Here is a 13,145-nt window from a genome sequence, read left to right as displayed (position 1 = left end):
GGGACGCTCCCCCACAGCCCCCCAGGCAGGGGCACCTGCAGCCTCACACACCAGGCTTGTGCCACAGCCTCGGGGCTGCAGTGGGGAGCCCCTTTGCCAGGCCAGACCTATCACTCTAGCAAACAACCAACCTCAACCCACACCGCACGCTGCCGCGTTCCACCTTAAATCCCGGCCAGTGCTTGCACTTCACCACCAGTAACCTTCCGCGGCCACCCGAGAATGGGCGGAGCCACACGCTCATTTAAATAATACTGCGGCTGATTTGCATGCCGCCAAGATGGCCGACATTCGGATTGGCCAGCGATGAAACAGCCCCGACGGCCGCCCCCCGATCCCACAGAGGGGCGTGGCCAGTGATCAGAGGGCGGGATGTGGGCCTCATTTGCATAACGGCCCGGCGCGTGCAGCTGGGGGAAGGCGGCTGTACAGGGTTCTGTTTTTGAATCTGCGGCGGAAGCGGCCAGAGACAGGAGCGCGAGCGCTGAGGCTGCGGCGGGATTCACCGACACAGGTACAGCACGGGCTGCAACACCGGACTGATTTTGTCCCGACAGCGGCCGCACTTTAGCGCGAACCCTGCGCCGCGCCGCGGTATCTGCGCAGCGCGCATGCGTCGGAGCCGCAGCGATGCAATCGGGTGACATGCATGGGAGCACGTGACTGAGCTCCAATGCAGCCTCCTCCGCGCATGCGCATTGCTCTTCCCTGCGCTGAGGTTGCTGCAGGTGGAGAGTGGGTAACAAGGGCGCCTCCTTCTTTCCTTGCGGTGCGGGAGCTTATCTGCAGGGGCTGTCGCGGAGCACAGGTAGGTGCCAAATGGGCGGGGAGTAGCTGGGCCTCTGTAGTGACTCCCTGAGGCCACCATCATTCGGAAAACAACAAGCAGATGCCTCTGGCTCCTGCTGGGTGCAAGGGATTAGAAGCTACAGCCAAAGACTCCTGCCCCTGTCCTTAGACATGGGACCTGAGAAGGAGTTTTCTTGCATCTTGTGCTAGCAGGGGCTTGTGGGGAGTAAGCTGGGGGGAGGGCAGCAATTAGTGAAGGTGGCTGTGGGAGGTCAGTCATGGGTCAAGACGTGCTGGTCTCAAAAAGGTCTCAAAAGCAAGTGTTTCCAGGTTTATTTCTGATCTGGTAATATTATTATGCATGCAGGTGTTAGATGCATTTATAAATGCCTTAGATGCTGTCCTCGGTGTCTTACTGATCTTTGGAAGTGTCCAGGAGAAAACCATTCCTATTAAACTCCTTAATACCTCAATATGAGTTACCACGAATATGGCTTTTGAAAAGATTTTCATAGCAGAGGTTAACTTACTAAAAATGAGGGCATTTCCACATTGAAATGGGAAAGTTGGCATAGCTATGCATTATTTAAGTTGTATCATTGGTATTGTACAGTAGTCTAGGTGAACTAAACAAAGAACAGAATCCCTGCCTCAAGTTGCAATGAGGCCCACATAGAACAAATGTGACACAAAACAAACAGCTGGGCAGTAAAATTAAGCCATAGCCTTCATACATAAAGCACAGGGTTCCAAGTTTTAGAATTAATCTTTTAACTCATATATGTTCAAAAATTTGTTGTAATTTTGTACTTAGTGCATTTAGTTGAGACATGGCAAGCATGTTAAAAGTATTGCAGTTGTCTTCATTCTTTATTTCTCCTAGTTGGTATATTTCTTCCCAGTTACGTTTTTAGTGCCTGTCAGATATTCTAGTAACGATATTGCCATTGGCTCTGGTTACTGCATAATATTTCATCCTATTGTACTGCTCATGTGACTTGTTTGATGACATTCTCCAGGTGTAGAGATGTTGGTTAAAATGGAGGAGGGGAACATAAGCATTGCACACTACAATGGTGGGGGAGAGACTGTCAAGTTTAAAGAAAAGGAGTACTTGTGGCACCTTAGAGACTAACAAATTTATTTGAGCATAAGCTTTCGTGAGCTATAGCTCACTTCATCGGATGCATTCATGAAGTGAGCTGTAGCTCACGAAAGCTTATGCTCAAATAAATTTGTTAGTCTCTAAGGTGCCACAAGTACTCCTTTTCTTTTTGCGAATACAGACTAACACGGCTGCTACTCTGAAACCTGTCAAGCTTAAAATTGCTATCTCCATGCAGCCCCAGACAAACAACGCTTGCATGTCTAGACATCTTAATTAAGTCTGTCTATAATTGTCAGTAATCAGACAATACATTAAAAGTAATATATTATTGGTCAATTTCCTCAAGTAAATGTAAGTAAACATAACATTTTATGAACCATAGACTTTCAACTGAATTACTGCATGGAAGAATAGTACAGTACAACTTCCCTTTGTTGACAAGATACTTTGAATTATTCCAAAAGTTCAAATACATCTTTGGTATCATATAAAATAACCTAACTGTTCCTATTAAAGCTTTTACGGAAGTTAATAGTTGATAGATATTTAGATTCTGCTAGGGAAGGTTGGAGAATGTAGTTAATAATATTTGCTTAAATTTCTCTGGTCTCAGTAAGATATAGTGCCAGCTAAATAAATAAATTTAAAATATAGAATTGATCAGAATGTAAGAAATAACCATTACTTTGTCTAACCCAAGAATTTCTGTTGCGTGGTCCTTTGTGTATATAAAAAGAGCATCAGTCTGAGGATCAGGAATTCTCTAGTTCTAAATTCAGTTCTGCTACTTGCTGTGTGATCTTTGATATGTAATAAAGAAAAGGAGTACTTGTGGCACATTAGAGACTAACAAATTTATTTGAGCATAAGCTTTTTTTGAGCTACAGCTCACTTCAGTACTCCTTCTCTTTTTTGCGAAAACAGACTAACACGGCTGCTACTCTGAAACTTGATATGTAATGTAACTTCTGTCAGTTTTCCCATCTGTAAAATGGGAATGATAATGACAGTCCTTTACATTGTAAGGATTTGTTTGTTAATATTTGCACAATGCTTTATACAGTTATTTAATTGCTAAGTTTCACAATTTTAAAAAACATCTTGCTGGTCATGGCAATATTTTTCACATTTGAAAACCTTATGATTCTTATACATGCTGTAAATATCAAATGATTTTTATGTACTCAGGGATCAGGAAAAATGGTATCAGATGTTACTCATTTGGAATTGCAACTAGTTTGTCATACACATACGCAGACTAATATTAATACTATATACGGTAACCTCATTTTGTGTGTGTTGGTACAGTCATTACAAATAAGTCAGTTTTGTTTTGTTTTATAAAGTGGGGAGACCTTGAAGCTCAGACCAAATTGCGCTTACCTGTGTTTTGTGCAAAGAAGAATTACCGCTTTAATAGAAACTCATTTGCTTTAAATAGTGTAACAAATATGTTGTTTAGAGGGGCTCAGCTAGAGATACTGAAGAAGTCCCTATTATGATATTTTGGACTGTTTCATGTGTTCCTGTGCACACTAATTTGATGTTGGTCTCTTGAATTATAAAGAAGGGTGGTTTTCAAACTTTTTTCGTTCCACAGACTACAGGTTGACAACCACTGTTTTATGGGAACGACAATCTTTTGCGGCCCCCATAGATATAGTCTGCAGACCCTCAGGGATCAGCAGACAACAGGTTGAAAACTACTGCTATGGGGAAAAAGACTCATGAGAAGTTATGCTATTGTGGACCTCTTAATTCCTTATATCTGAGCCATCTAAATGGTTTTCATTGAAATATTAGTCCTATAGACTTGCACACACCCAATCATTTGTGGCTGTCACATTTAATCTTCAGTGTTCGCCAGTTCCTTCTGCTATTAAGTTGTGTCCATTTCACGTACTAGGAAGTTAAACATCAACTGCAGTGCATTAATTTTCCTGTTGGAAGGCCCTCTTTGTAATGTTTCGAGCCACCAAAAGCTTGGAAGCACTCACTCACACTGAAAATGTCTGTTTCCCATTTGGTATGGGATGATGCTATTAGCCAAGTGTTCAGGCTGGCTGTTTTCATTTTTAGGATTGAAAATTGTTGAAGAAACTTATTTTTTTTTTAAATTTTATTTCTTAGTTCACCAAAGGTGCTGTAATTTAAACATGTAAAACAAAACAAACTTTGAAAATGTTTTATTCACTAATAATTGTATTTTGAGAAAAAAGATTTTAAAAAATTGAATAGAGGCTTTTCAATGTGGTATATTTTCTTTAAAAATGTTACAAAGAAGTATAGGCTAATCTAAAATAAAGAAAGAGCAGTTGTTATACAACATGCTAAATCTGTTTTGTTATTTATTTTTTAAAAAGTATACTTAACCATTTCCGAAGGCCGGTTTTTCTATATGAAAAATTAATTAGGTTTATTACTGTGCTTACTAATCAATAGGAATTGCTATACCAAAAGTCTTAAGGATATTTACATTGTGAAACTTAATAAGGAATATATGTAAAAAAAAAAGTACCATACCAATAAGTCACTATTATTGATATAGTTTGTGGTTTTAATACGTTTTCTCCATTTGTCACTCCCCTAATAATTCTATTTCGTCCTCCAGTCTTGTGTTTATAAAATCATTTTGTTGCTGTTGAAGTTACTATGATGTCACAAATTCAACATTACAACTTCCCTAAAGGATCTAGGAAGAGAAAATGAGCTGTGAGATATTTAAACTTAAAAATAATTGGTAAAGTGGCCAGGGAAAATATTTGTAAAAGGTATTGTTGGATCTAACATTTTGAAAGCTTTTGGTGGTAATAAAGCTTTTATGTGCTTATTTTAACTACTGCCACCTCCTGTGTCAGAGGGGGTTGTAGTGCATTGATGAGGAAAGTTTTTAACCTTAGCCTTTTTTTATTTGTAATCTATAGAAGATGAATGTGTTGTAAATATCTAAGTATATGTAATTATGGCTCTCTGTGTGACAATGGATTTTCCATGCCTCTTTGAACTTGGTATCCTCTTGTGAGGCTGCCTACCAGCTTTTCTCAATTTACACAGCAATTGATAGTACTTTAAGTATTTAGCACAAGTGAAATTATTATTTAGGTATATTGCAATAATACCTAAGAGCTCCGTAAGAATGGCTGTACTGGGGTCAGATCAATGGTCCATCTAGCCCAGTATGCTGTCTTCTGTTCATTGGCATTGGCCACAGTCAGAACAGGCAATCGTCAAGTGATCCACCTTGTCATCTACCCTTAGCTTCTGGCAAGCAGAGGCTAGGGGGACACTCAGAGCGTGGTGTTGCGTCCCTGCCTATTCTAGCTAATCGCTATTGATGGACCTATCCTCCATGAACTTATCTAGTTCTTTTTTGAACTCTCTTACATTTTGGCCTTCACAGCATCCCCTGTTCTACAGGTTGATTGCATGTTGTATGAAGAAATTTTTCCTTTTGTTTGTTTTAAATCTACTGCCTATTAATTTCATTGGGTGACCTCTATTTCTTGTGTTACGTGAAAAAGTAAATAACATTTCCTTACTCACTTTCTCCCCACAAGTGGAGATTTTTATAGAGCTCTATCATATCTCCCCTTAATCATCTCTTTTCCAAGCTGAAAAGTCAGTCTTTTTAGTCTTTCCTCATATGGGAGCTGTTCTGTACCCCAATCATTTTTGTTGCTCTTCTCTGTACCTTTTTTCCAATATATCTTTTTTGAGATGGAGGGACCAGATCTGCATGCATTCTTCAAGATGTGGGCATACCATGGATTTAGATAAAGGCATTATATTTTCTCTCTTGTTATCTATTCCATTCCTAACATTCTGTTAGCTTTTTTGAATGCCACTGCACATTGAATGGATGTTTTCAGAGAACTATCCATGACTCCAGGGTCTCTTTCTAGAATGCTAACAGCTAATTTAGAACACATCATTTTGTATATATAGTTGGGATTACATTTTGAAATGTACATTACTTTTGCATTTGTCAGCATTGAATTTCATCTGCCATTTTGTTGCCCAGTCATCCATCTTCAGTCTTGGACATTGTGCTAGGCGCTATACAAACATGCAACAAAAAGTCTATCCCTACCCCAGAAAGTTTACAATCTGAGTATAAGAAATGGTGTCCACTCTGTAGCAGGAGTATGTCTTCCAAAGCAATGGTCCAAAACATTTCTGCTTTGTGAAAGCCACCTTGCCTGAAAGCGTATTTAAAACCCCCTGTAGCTCATAATTTTCCTGGGCACCATTAAAGAGAAGTGTGGGGTAATTAAGTGCTGAAGTTTGTATGTAGTCCTTGTTGGGCAACTAATGGAGTGTTTTATCTTTTAAATAACTGTTCAGATTTGAATTGGCTGACACTTCATGACTTAAATTTTTGCTAGTTCAACTTTCCTGTGATTATTGAGGCATGGTAGTTCACCCACATGGAGACCATTGTGAAATGTGGGCCTTGGTTATTTTTCAGTTAGAAAGAGCTAGTGTTTGTGCACAGCCAACTTCATGTGTCTATTTGATAAACTTTTGCAATGTGCTATCATCCCAAAATGCAGGTGGATATATTGAATTTTCTTGCAAGCCTTGATGTGACCCGGTTTGAATGTCTGCAAATGTCTTAGTTTTTTCTTTTTCTGACAATGGAAGTAGGGAAATTTAAAAGTTTGGCCTTAAATAAAATCTCTTACTTTCTGGAAGCACTAGAACATTGTTTTATGTTTTCTAGAACTGGTCCTCATAAACTGATCATGAAATGATGTACTGATATAAAGATGTGCTGCATATTTTTAAACAACAAAAATAGAACTGGACCAAGAAGCATGACAGAGGCAATTCACTAGCTTTCTAGAGTGCAAGTGTGACTGTAATATTATTGAGAGGGCCTCAAAACCCTAACACCAGTATGGCTTGTACTTCAAAATGTAAGCTTATGAACATCTCTAGTGTGTTACAAAGTCCCCTCCTCACCAAAAAAAGGCACAGTCCTCCTTCAAATAATTACTATATATCTCATCAAAAATTCAGCTTAGTATACTGCAGAAACATGGATCTGTCCCTAAACTTTTGGAAAGACTTGTACTTGATTTACAACCTGTTTTTCCCTGTCAGTGTTTTGTTTTCTAGCTCAAAAAATACTAGGTTTAGAATAGTTTATTTTGGCTCTTTTTTAGTGTAGTAGTATGGTTGTAGCACCCTAAACAGAAATTAAGAGGAACATCTCAGGCACTTCAGCAATGCGCTATTTTAGTCTCCTAAACTCATAATCTGTACAAGCATATCATTTTATAAGGTTAAAGTATCACATATGATGATCAAGTGTTAATGAGCAGGATGCTTGTAATTAGTAAAACTATGTGTAAGAATTTTGTTTTCTAAATATCCAAAGTATTTGCTTCTAGCAATTGAAAGACAAAGTGCAAAACTAGTGTGTGACAAATACAATTGATATCCTATTTGAAAATTGTGCTAGTGTACCTAGAGAATATAACTTTAAAAAGATGCTTTATTCTGTTGCACACACTTTTGCTTTGTCACCTGTTTAGCACCACTGAGGTGCTGATATATATATTTTTAAGTGGGTTGTGTTTTAAAATTATAATTATGTATTTGAAAGCCATTGACTCAGTTTTTTAAAATACAGATTACTTTGATCTTCTGTCTGGACCACATGTATTTGTTAGTATAAAACACCAATATTAGATGTTAAATGTGGAATTGTGGAAAAATCCAGAAACTGTTATTTTCTTGGTGCATATTAGTGTAATTCTCCTTTACACTAATTTATGTTTAATGAGGTGGGTTTCTAAAAATACACCAGTGTCCTGTCCAGCTGTTTTATTTTGAGTCATACATTCTGTAAATGAACAGAAAGGTGCCAATGAGTTACATTGACTATCGTGTCTTCCAGGAACAAATATATAAGGTCATATGAAAGTTTAGTAAATCAGTTGGCTAAATAGGAGTACATTCCTTCTCCGAATGTTTTTTTTTTTGTTTTTTTTTGTATTCAGGCCAATTTGATATAATTATCTTTTGTTAACATTGAGAACTGAACATAGCTAACCTGCTGTAAGTCGACTAGGATTTGAAAAAGGAGAAACCATTTCTCAAAATGGATCTAAAAAGGAAAAAAAGGATTTTAATAAATTGATGCTTCATTTTTATTAAAGGAGGTACAGATTTTACAACTGTAGTCATTCTGGACTGTTTCAGTTAACTTTGCATTATACAGTCTCCTTGAACAGTTAAGTCATTTTGTCAGTAGGGTGGCCATTTTGTGCAGTTCTCCTCCATTACACAACAAAGCAAGGAGCCATTTTATGCTACAGCAATCTAGAATTTTTATAAAATGTATATACTTACACAGGCGTGTACATTCAACTTGAGACCATACACAGAAAAGTTGGTTAAAGCTGAAATTGTATCTTTAGCTATTTTAATTAAGTATTGAAGCACAGTTTAATAATAATAGTGCCTCCACTTATCCTTCACAGATATTAATGGATTAAGTATTGCAATACGTATGCATTCTCACTATATCAAAAAACATAAACTATCTTCCTTGTTCCCAGTTAGAATTGTGTGATCTGCAGTGCTTAGGTGCGTCAGGGTGATATAATGGGACGCAAACACAGATCAGACTCTGACTTTTGTGGGTTTAAGAGAGCCATTTTCATCTTGGATTATTTTGCATTAGTTTTCCCATGTGTGTTTTGCCTGTAAATTCTCATTTTATGATATGAGAATTCAGGCATGTTGTTTACTTAGATTTAATGGATTAGATGGCTTTTGTAGACCCGTATTAACATTTTTTTTTTATTCTTACTTGATAGACTGAGTCTATAGGAACTCCTAAGTCTGATTATCCACATACATAGTAGAGTCAAAAATCTTGGAGAGATTCACATTTTTAAAAGAAGGCAAGTGTGCGACAACTAATTTTGAAACTAAATAACTGGGTATCTTTTTAAATTTGTGTCAATTTGCGGCCACTGGGAGCTTCAAGCGGCCATATCTGCGGACACTCAGGTAAATAAAGCATCTCGCGGTCCGCCCAAGGCTTATCCTAAACAAGCCACAGACCAAGTTTGGGAACCCCTGAACTAGAGGGATGTGGGTGTGTAGGAGAATGTGGGGCACAGGAAGGAGAAACTAGGGTCTGTGCTTTGGCTGCTTTGTACTGCACTGGTGATGCAAAACAACTGTTAACACAATTTAACTGGCCAATATTCTCTGGCTATGTTTTGCTGCTCTAGAATCGCATAAATCAGACAGAGCATAACAGAGAATCTTCCGCTAAAAGTTAACATTTCTAAAATGACATAAAGCTTATACTACTTATCTTCAAATCATTAGAAATATCACATGGTAGCATTCACCTTGACTTTCATGCTTACTGTTCATGGGGCAGAGGGAGAAAATACATCTTTAAAAGTCAATATAATCTGATCTGTGACCACAAATGCTAAAATACTGTAATAATCATATGATTATTGCCTGGGTCACAACCTTAACTCTGTCTGGTAATTTGGGTGCCTTAACTGTATATTTTTGTAACTTAACATGTTTGGACTTAGATTTAACTTTTAACTCTGAATTTCCTGGGTTTGTAATGCTTGAGTTTTGGGGAAAATGACAGCACTCCTGTATTCTTCTTTACCCTAAACTACTGATACTGAGTTACTCAACGGTAACTCCATCTTAATATAGTTTTTGTCTGCGAATATGAAAATGAAATTTTCTCACTTTGGCCACGTCCACACTAGGAAAATGAGTGGTGTTTAAAGTCAATTAATGTGCATGTCTTTACCATTTTTAATCGCCATTTTTTGCACTTACTCTGGACAGAGCCATGTTTAAAAGGGTGTGTAAGATCCAGGAATTAGAACCCAGGTCTGGAGAGCCTAGGACAGCTGTATTCCCACAGTGCCACTGGGTGGCCCTGCAAAGGCACAGCCAGGGAGCACTATGGAGAGCAGGCACCTCAGGAAGTACCACCCAAGAAACCCAGAGTGACAGTGCTCTGTGGCCCTCTGATTGGCCAAGAACCTTGTTAACTTAAGGGGTTGCTCCAGGAAGTTGTCTGGACAACCATATAGACTTTGGCCTGCTTGCAATGCCAGACTTTGCTTGATGTCATGATCTCCAGTCTCTGACTCCTGCCTCTCGATCCTAGCCTGGTACTGCTTCTGATCTCGACTCTTGCTTGTAGAAACTGGCTCTTGCAATTTCTTCAACTCCTGCCTGGTGACTACTGTACTTGATGGGCAGACCTCAGCCCAGCTGTGACTGCTAGCCCAGACCACCTATCCAAAGTGTTAATTAAGTTAACATGCTTTGAAATACTACTCATTTTCTTAATGACGTGGCCTCTGTCTATTTAGCTGGATTTATTGACTTCTGTGACTTAAATATCTTGCTGAATTTTGGTCTAATCATGTACTTCACTGTAAGTACATGAATAGGCAATTTGACTTTACTGTGACTAGACATAATTAACGTTATGCATGTTCTTTGAATCAGGGCCTTTATATATTTAAATAATATTTTAATCGTGTTAGCTGTATTAGTTCTGCTGTGCTAACAGAGTGAGATGGATTATATTTTTTTCTTCTGCATCAACAGAATTATTTCTTGAGTTGTAATTACAGAGCCAAACAGTTACACCTGTACAAACCTATTGAACCCTTTAAGGTTTCACAGATTTCATTGAGTGGGCATAATTTAAAGACCTTGGTATTGCTTAGGTGAAATGTCATAATTTTGAACCTTTAATGCTGGTGACTGAGTGAGAAGGAAGCAACCTAGCTTGACTCCCTTACAAATTCAGTTTGGGATCTGGATTATGTTTAGAAAAGATATACAATTTATAAAAAGAGCACATTTGATCTTGAAATCTTTCAGAACACAATAAACATGGAACCCTATTTCAGATTGTGTTTCAAAGCAGAAGTGCATACTTAAAGGGTGTGTTTAATCTGAAGAAAATAAAATGCTAATGTTGGGGTTTGAAATTTCTGTCACTGCTCTGTGTCTGTAAACAGAAGGTTCATAACAAATGTTGACACTTGGCTACGATAGGATTGGATCTGAATAGCCAATCATTCAAAATGTTGGTTGTTCCCTGTTTACAAGCTATTGTAATTTTGGTTAGAATTGCTGGTGACTGTTAGTGGGGAGAAGGTTTGAGTGCTTGCGTGGAATTAATTCAGTCTCTCCAGTTTGGACAAGTTTGTTTTCCAAGATTCTTGTTTTCTGTTAGGTACAGAGTTACACACATATTATCCTCTAATCATGTACAATCTAATCAAAGCTTCTAATTGATCTAGGTTGACTCAGTTATTTATATTGCAAGCCATGCCACTGTGCATTTTCCTTTTTCTCTTGTTTTAACCATATAGCCTAGTTCAACATTCTGGGTCAGTACCAAATACTAATTTTGGTGCTGATGAGCAGCACAGCAGGCATCTGTTGCTGGAAGGATTTAACTAATTCTGAAGTCACCAGCTATCACGGGCAACAGAAACATCCAGAATGTGTCATACATGATGATATCATTTCTGAAAGGTTTGGAAAAGAGATTGTGAGCTTCATGATCTTCCAAAAAGAAGCCAAGCATGTATTATTTGTGGTGGATGGTAGAAAAAATATTCAATTTTTTTTTCTTTTCCTCAAGATGAAACCCCATAATGAAAATTGCTAATAATGGCCATATCATTTGTATGGCTATTGTTGCAGGTGTCTGCATAATGGAGTGAAGTTACTAGGGAGGAACTCTTGTAGGAACTGAGACTGTACTGTCTGGTAGGCCAAGTGATTGTGGTTTGTAAGTGGCCTTTAACATGATACAGGTTCTCCTTTAATTTTAGTTTAGTTGAAATACTTTATAAATATTCCCTTTTTTAAGTATACATCACTGTAGTTTGTCCCCTTCAAGAACTGCTTCATATGGAGGGGAGCCTATTGCAAGCCTATTGGAAAGGTATTAACCCTTTATATCCTATTTTTGACATCACAAAAAATTGCTGGTTTTATATATTAGTTTGGTACTTAATTGCTTGCAAAGATTTTAGGTGCCTGATGTGTGGAGTTCTTGAAAAGTGCTCTTCTGGTTACATTTTTGGTTTACAGAATGAACTTCCAGTTTCAAATGTGGTAACTGTTGTACCGTGTAGCTAGTTTTCTCAAATATTTCTGTAATGTTGTGATGATGATGATGATGATGATATGGAAAAAAGCTATAATGGCCTGGAGCAGATTTCCATTTTTTTAAGGACTGAAACGAGGCTCCTTTTGAAGAGTATTCTCTAATGTCAGCTCTGTGCATGATTTGGCTCTATTTTTGTAGCTTTTAATATGTGGCATGGAGTTAGAGCTGTCTGGAATCAAGAAGGATTTGGAGTACGTAATATATATCCTGAGCCACAGACTGGTTCACAGACATAACAAGACTGTCTTCATGCCTCACATGTTTTCTTCTTTACATCACTTGTACTCTGAGAAGCTGCAGTCGTTTTGCAGTATGTGCATTAACCATTTCCCCCCCCCCCCCCCGTGCCTGTACTATTTCTTGCCATGTGGTAAAGAGGGAGGTGCTTTGCTACATAAATGTTTTATCCAATGCTGAGTTGTCACTGTGTGGCTTATCTTGAGTGCAGCCATTTTAAACACATTTTCAATTCCACTGAGACAGTACAGTCTCAAAATGGCTGACGAAGTATTCTTCTTTGCAGCAGTTTAGTCTGACTCTATGCAAATGAGCAAGTCTGCCGGAGTCACATGCTTCAGATTTAGAGGTAAGAAACAGTTCTGCTTTTCTGAGAAACAATTTCAAGATATGTTTACAGCTTTGATGTTTTGGGGGGAACTAATTCTGAGTTGTGTAGGTGTGTTTTTTGTTTTTTGTTTTTTCTTACCCCGCTTATTTTCTTTGAGCAGGAAATCAAAGCACACTTCAAGAGTTAGGTTAAATACAAATAGTATTTCACAAGCATTGTGGGGGTGGGACTGGTGAGGTCAAAGGTCATATCACTGCAGATGTAATAAAATAATTGTTTACCACCACCCTGAGTTGTCCCATTTCAGCTTAGTTTGTTGCCAGGCCAAATCTCCCACGTTTTTGCTGGCCTTCCCTGGTGAACTTGCTACATAATTTTGTATATATGTATAAAAAAACAAATAAAAATAACTCCATGGAAATTTTTTGAAATCAGGATATTAGATCAGCAGTGCATTTAGTAACCATATTATT

General features: G+C 38.1%; 1 protein-coding gene across 9 annotated transcripts in view; it reads left to right on the top strand.

The window, feature by feature from the left end:
- Positions 1–750: 750 nt before the first annotated feature.
- Positions 751–13,145, top strand: part of LOC119849942 (activating transcription factor 7 interacting protein) — a 181,503-nt gene continuing 169,108 nt past the window's right edge. For 3 of the 9 annotated variants that reach the window (XM_043502632.1, XM_043502617.1, XM_043502624.1), the window contains exon 1: positions 12,547–12,690. The gene's annotated coding sequence lies outside the window, so the exon portion shown is untranslated. Of the gene's footprint in view, positions 809–12,546; positions 12,691–13,145 lie in introns of those variants that run through there. The other 6 variants (XM_038387376.2, XM_043502638.1, XM_043502610.1 and 3 more) reach the window with 4 other exon arrangements.

The sequence above is a fragment of the Dermochelys coriacea genome, chromosome 1, assembly GCF_009764565.3.
Source record: "Dermochelys coriacea isolate rDerCor1 chromosome 1, rDerCor1.pri.v4, whole genome shotgun sequence".
NCBI lineage: Eukaryota > Metazoa > Chordata > Testudines > Dermochelyidae > Dermochelys > Dermochelys coriacea.
This window is presented reverse-complemented; position numbering and strand designations above follow the sequence as displayed.